Genomic DNA, 7,597 nt, shown 5'->3' on the forward strand with positions numbered 1-7,597 from the left:
CCAAAAGCGTATGATCAAAGCCTTCAACAAAAAAGTCAAAAGTCAAGCATACCAAATTGGTGGCTTGGTTGTCAAACGCATCATCTTACCACAAGGTGATCCCAGAGGCAAATGGACTCCCACCTACGAGGGACCATTCATAATCAAGAAAATATTCTCCAGCGGCGCCATGTTGCTTACCACCATGGATGGCGAGGATTTCCCACACCCTGTGAATGCTGACATAGTCAAAAAATACTTCTCTTAAAAAGAAAAAAAAAACAGCTCGCTAAGTTGAAAACCTGAAAGGGCAACTTAGGCAAAAAATGAGCGTCTCGGTGGATTGAAAACCCGAAAGGGCGGTCCAGGCAAAAATTAGAGACTAAACAAATACTATCCCGGTAGGCTGAAAACCTGAAAGGGCGGCCTAGGCAAAAGTTAGGGAATGAAGCATACAACTATGTTCCGTTCAGCTGCCTACTCACCATCAAGATTCAACACCTCAAAGACACCGATCAGTCCAATCACTTTCTTCCAACAAGTGAGGGATGAGATGCTCGAAGACAGATTGGCAATAGCAGAGTTGAAACTTGACTGGATTGTTTTCACATAGCTATTTATCTTTATAAATATTTTCCAAAACTTTCTGACAATTTCCTACTTCTAGGATTGTTGTCTCCCTGTGCTAACCAGCCTATCATGGCTCTTTTTCAAAAATCAATGCAGCTTAGGCTCAAAAATCACTATTTTCACTTTTTCTGTTTTAAATACGTAAGCGTCCCAATGATAATTTTGAATGAACATGTGCATTTGAATATGATTGATGTTTACCAGGAAAAACAGGAATAGCATTCAGGAAATGTCCCAATTATCTGGACATCATTCCATCAGAAAATCCCCAAGAGGAGCGCCTTTCTCAGCAAATTCCTCAAAAAGATTTTCTCTTCAAAAGAAGTCTTATCCCCCAGCAGGGTTGTTCCAGATTACTATCTTCAGAAGGTGTGATCCCCGCACCCGGACTTGGTCAGATAGTGCATCGGAGGATTATGCATCTTCCTCATTCCCATTTGAAAGGGCATCAGAACTTCCAGCTACCTTTCATTCTCAAGAGATATTCAAAGATCCTTCAACAGAATACCAGGGTTCTCAAAGAATTTCCCCAGCCAAGGGTACTCAAACAAGACAAAAGATCATCAACGATCACAATATAGTCATATCCAGATGACTGGCGGAAATTTATTTTCCCAAATAGAAGCTTGACATCTCACATTCATACATCACATATTCACATTCATACATCATATTCATACATCATGCATCATACATCATGCATCATGCGCATATTCATACGCATATTCATACACAACATCACATGCATATTTCTTCGGGAATATCTCACATTTACATGCATCATAAACATTGCATATCACTAACTTGATTTTTCAGGTAGACGGATATCTTCAACAAAGATGTTCTCAATCACATGCAGTGTTCACCTGAATTCCATGAACAGTTCTCTCAGATATAATCAAGCCGAAGATTCATTCTGATCACTTACCAACTCAAAAACAGACATTGCAGATCTAAAGCGATACCTCAGACGGTTCCAGAACGATCTAGCGTTGCAGATCTAAAGCGATACCTCAGACGGTTCCAGAACGATCTAACATTGCAGATCTAAAGCGATACCTCAGACGGTTCCAAAACGATCTAGCATTGCAGATCTAAAGCGATACCTCAGACGGTTCCAGAACGATCTAACATTGAAGATCTAAAGTCGATACCTCAGACGGTTCCAGAACGATTTGCCATCAAAGATCTAAAGCTGATACCTCAAACGGTTCCACAATGATCAACTTTCAAGATCTAAATCGGAAAAACTTTGGACAAGTTCCGTAACAATCATCCTCCAAGACTTAAAGCGGTAACCTTGGACGGTTCCGAAACAGTCAACACAAAGACTTTCAAATCCTTCATCAAGATATAATCAATGGATTCATTCTGATGAACAAACCCTCAACCCATTTACCAGGTGGCATCTGAAAGCCCATCTCAGGTAATGTGTCAATCTGCCAACAACATTTCACAGACGACATTCAAATGCAACTTCCAACATCTCTTCTGATCAAGGTAAGTGCAAATTTTCAGGGCATCTAAATATTCAATCATCTTCTACCTTCAGATTTCAGACAATCTCTTCAGGTTTAAGAAGATTGAATAGGGGCAACTGTTATACCCCAAAATTTGCCCGCATCTTTTTTCAAGAAAAACTCCAATCTGAAAATTAAGAGTCTCATATAATCATGGATTTTTATTTCAACAAATATTCTGACATATGAAATACTTAGTTTTTAGAATTTTTTCTTATACAGTAATTTGGCTTGCAGTTGAATTTATTCTTACGCAAACGCCAAATACTGTTTATTACTTCACACATGCTATTTATTTATTTACAGATAAATAGTACTGACACAATTGGTACAGAGTTAAAATCTTTTTGCAGGCGCAGAATCAGGAAACTTAGACTGTACAGGTAACAGTATATTAGTTATTTATTATGTCTGTGTTTTTTAACAAGTCATGTAAATAACTTTCATTCTTCACATAAAACAAAAACAACAAAAAATAAAATTAACTTTGACTGTTGATTTTTCACTCTAACTGCTACGTCAAAATCCCTGGACAGTCAGTTGACAGCCAAACTGCTGGCAGTATAATTCTCAGTGTTTTGTACCATCAATCAAATCAATCTTTCACAATTCAAAATTCCAAGATTTTTGTTCTAGAAGTCTTCTGAATATCACGCGATTAGCAGAGACTCAACACTGCACAAAAATCAGGTACGCTTAACTGTCTCCTACATAAACAGTCCCTGACTAGGGTTTTCTTGTTTTTACAGGAGAAACATGTTTTTGAGAGCTCAAATGGATTTCATACACATCCATATATCTCAAAGTACCATCATACAAATTTTCAAACTTCAATTCACTCAGACGCACCGTCAGCAGCTCAAACAGTCAACAGACGACCTGTTTGACCAAAAAAGTCAACAGACAGTCAAAAATGAAATTTTTTGTCAAAGTCCATATTTTGTCAAAGGATTCATCATTTGATCATTGGATGATCATAATTCATCAAGGAAAGATCAAAAATCAACAAAACCCTAAGATTCAAAATTAGGGTTTTTGCCTGAAAAGTCAACTCAACTTTGACTGGTCATAACTCTCTCATCCTTCATCCAAAAAATTCAAACCAAAGCTCATTTTGAAGGAAATTCAATTATCTTTCAAATTCCATTGATCCCATGGTCATTGGATTCACCATTTGAAAAATATGACCAAAGACATTACAGGTCATTTTCAAAGTCAACAAAAAGACATTTTTTTCAAAAGGACACACAAGGAGCATCAAAAATCATTTTGACATGAGACCAAAGACATTGGTTAGAGGACTCTTTGAGGTTTCCAAAAAGTACAAGATCTCCTTCATATGACAAAAATTGAGGGATTTACACCTTGTTGAAGTTGGCTAAATTTTGGGAAAATGCATGAAACCAACATTGCTCAAAAATGCATTTTTTCCAAATGGGGCCAAGTTTTCATGATTCAAACATCATTTCCATAATATAATGGGCCTCCCACGACCAAGACAAGGCCCATATCATTTTTATCCATTTTTTGGCATAATTTTATCTTATTTTAAGATTAAATTAAAAGGAAAATGGATGGATAATGGGTAGCTTGATTTCCAAGCATGACTCACCCAAGGAATCTTCATCTTTCTGCAGAGAATTGAAGAGCAAGGCAGGTGCATTGAAGACAAGAAGACTTGGTCAATAATTCAAAGCTTTTAATATAAAAAATTCAAGAATTCCACAAAGGCAACTAGATGCTTCTTAGCTTCAATTCTAAGCACTCAATGCTTATATATAGACTAGCTTACTTCAGTAACAAGAGAGACAGAGATCAGAACCTAAGCATAGTGTGTAACATACTTGTAATCACTTGTTTTCTTTCAAGGAAATTTAAAATTCGAATTTTAATTTCCAGCTTGTTTCAATTCAAACTAAACACTTAAACATCATCCTCAAGTATCATTGAACGTGTCTCAATCAATTGCAAGCTCTGAAACCTCACAAATCGAGCTACACAAGCCACGGTTTGTTCAAACTAAAATCAACTTGTATCTCATAACACACGCATATTTAGCAAGATGTAGACATATATTTGGATTTGGTTTGAGGTGTAGATCATTTCTGGAAACTTAATTGAAGTTTGGACACCTATACGAGGAACCACCATTTTAGGGTTCTTACTTTCAAATTTAGGGTTTTATGATCCATGCAAAATTGCAAGTTCTAAATAGCACCATTAAACTCGCGTGAACAATACGAACTTAACCATGGCATCGCGCCAAATTTATACTCATGTTTGCTTGTATTCGCTATTATTAACAGGTGTAAAAGATTGGAGTTTTTACACCACCTGCAAATGAACGGTGTAAAAGCCCATCTGAAGGTTGAAGATGATGCGTGGCGTCCTCTGATTGGCTGGGAGGCGCGCGCGTGTTTTTTTAAACTGACCTTGGATTCAGTGTTTTGCAGGTGTTCCACGTGCTATGGTCCCTCATGCTTTCCACCATCTGATCCATCCATCTCTTAATCCAACGCGCCAGATCATGCAGCCACATCATGTTCCCTCACATGCATACCACATCTGATTAGTATCCTTTTATTTTCTATTTTTATTTTAATTTCTTTGTTAAATTAATTAAAAATAGTTTCAAAAATCCAAAAAATACACAAAAAATATTTTTAGACTTCTAAAATAATATATTATTTTCTGAAATAAAAATATTTTATTTTTCTTCAAAATTTCAATATTTTGCATAATTAATTAGTATATATTTATATATTTGCTTTTTAATTATTCTAACCAATCAAAAAATCATAAAAAAAATTGTTCTTCATGTTAAATATTGTTTATATATTATAAACTAATTTTCTACATATTTTGAATAATTTTATCTTTAAGTTTTAATTATTGGTATAATTATTTGCATAATTATGTTTTAATTAACTTAAATCAATTTCAAATCAATTCCAAAAATTCCAAAAAAATTAGTTTTGTTTTAAAATTAATTGACAAATATTTTGTACATATTTTAAACTTAATTTCTAGGTTTAAATCTATTTTCATCTTTTTTCTTCATTTTAATTTAATTAATCATGCATTAATTATAATTAAAATCAATCATAAAAAATCCAAAAACATGCCTTTTATTTTTCTTGCAATTTAAATTCCTAGATAAATGTATAGGATGTCAAATTCATGTAAATAGGCTAGTTTACATTTCCTGCACAATCGATGTAATAGCGTAGATTTACTTTCCGCACTTTACATTTCCGCATTTTAATTTCCAGCAAATATAAACTGCGTGTATGTCAAAGATAAAATTGAACTGTTAGATCACTAACTTCAAAGATAAAATATCTGAATCCAATCACAATCACACTTGCACCTTTTAAGGTAATCCCTTCTCATTCTTTTCAAAATCAAAGTCAAAATTCCACTGTTTTGAGTACAAAATCGAACCTTGCGTTTATATCCGGTGAAAGGATAGATTTTTAAAGGAAATAGGATAAAGACCTTACAACTCAAGGTAGACCTCCTAGTTTGCTTGCTCAAATCAAAACAAACAAAATTCTCATACACTGTTGTTTTTCAAAACAAAACTTTCAGAAAAGACAATACTTTGTATACATCCAAACACGGATTATTACAAAGTTAACGTTCTTTTCAAAACATCTTTCGAAAGATAAACAAGCATTTTGTATACATCCACACACGGATCATTACAAAATTCAATTTACAAAAGTATTTGAAACCACATATGAGCAATTTCAGAGCAATTGAAAAGTGATCGAAAAACAAGTGAGCTAAGCAAACTTAAGAGCCCATGGATAACCATGGATACAAAGGGTGCTAATACCTTCCCTTTGTATAACCTACCCCCTTACCCAGAATTTCTTAAAGGTCTTTTTTCTGTTTCTTTTATAAACCTTTCCTTAATTGGATAAAATAAAAGGTCGGTGGCGACTCTGTGAATTTTCAAAAATGCGAAAGCATTAAGCGATAAAAAAGAGTCAGTTCACGTATCTCTACAGAACAGAGGTATGGCCCGGGATTAAAAAACGGAGGTCCACAGCTTCCTTCAAACTCAAGAGTACCCACTTGGGGCATCAAACAAAGATAAGAAAACTCTAAGGAGGCTTTCTGGCAGTTTTTTCCTGAACGGAGATGTGCTATACAAAAGAAACTTCGACATGGTTTTGCTTAGATGCGTGGACAGACACGAAGCAGACATGTTAATGCATGAAGTGCATGAAGGGTCCTTTGGAACTCATTCAAATGGGAATGCAATGTCCAAGAAGATACTAAGAGCAGGATACTATTGGTTGACAACGGAATATGACTGTTATAAATACGTGAAGAGATGTCACAAGTGCCTGATCTACGCAGATAAGATCCATGTGCCACCGACTCTACTCAACGTTCTCTCATCTCCATGGCCTTTCTCCATGTGGGCTATCGACATGATTGGAATGATCGAACCAAAAGCTTCAAACGGTCATCGTTTCATCTTGGTGGCAATTGATTACTTCACCAAATGGGTCGAAGCAGCATCTTACGCCAACGTTACAAGACAAGTGGTTGTGAGGTTCATCAAGAACAACCTCATTTGCCGATATGGTGTTCCCAGCAAGATCATTACTGACAATGGTTCAAACTTGAACAACAAGATGATGAAAGAATTATGTGAGGAATTCAAGATTGAGCATCATAACTCTTCTCCTTATAGACCAAAAATGAACGGCGTTGTCGAAGCCGCCAACAAGAACATTAAGAAGATTGTCCAGAAAATGGTCGTCACTTACAAAGACTGCACGAAATGCTGCCATTTGCTTTACATGGGTACCGTACTTCAGTGCGTACTTCAACAGGGGCAACCGCTTTCTCTCTAGTATACGGCATGGATGTTGTGCTCCCCGTAGAAGTTGAAATCCCATCAATGAGAGTCCTCATGGAGACTAAGTTAACAGAAGCTGAATGGTGTCAAAGCAGATACGATCAGTTGAATTTAATCGAAGAAAAATGTATGACTGCTCTATGCCATGGATAGTTGTACCAAGCAAGGATGAAACAAGCTTTCAACAAAAAGATTTGACCTCGTGAATTTCGAGAAGGCGACCTCGTGCTTAAAAAGATCTTGTCTTTTCAACCAGATTCTAGGGGCAAATGGTCTCCTAATTACGAAGGCCCGTATGTTGTCAAAAGAACATTTTCTGGCGGCGCCATGACTCTTGCAACCATGGATGGTGATGAACTCCCACATCCGGTGAATGCTGATGCAGTCAAGAAATACTTTGTCTAAAAAAGACAAAAGAACAGCTCGGTAAGTCGAAAACCCGCAAAGGGCGACTTAGGCAAAAATGAGCGTCTCGGTGGACTGAAAACCCGAAAGGGCGGTCCAGGCAAAAATTAGAGACAATAAACAGAAAAATTCATCCTGGTAGATTGAAAACCTGAAAGGGCAATCTAGGCAAAAATTAGGGATT

The sequence above is a fragment of the Vicia villosa genome, linkage group LG5 (assembly GCF_029867415.1).
Source record: "Vicia villosa cultivar HV-30 ecotype Madison, WI linkage group LG5, Vvil1.0, whole genome shotgun sequence".
Classification (NCBI taxonomy): Eukaryota; Viridiplantae; Streptophyta; class Magnoliopsida; order Fabales; family Fabaceae; genus Vicia; species Vicia villosa.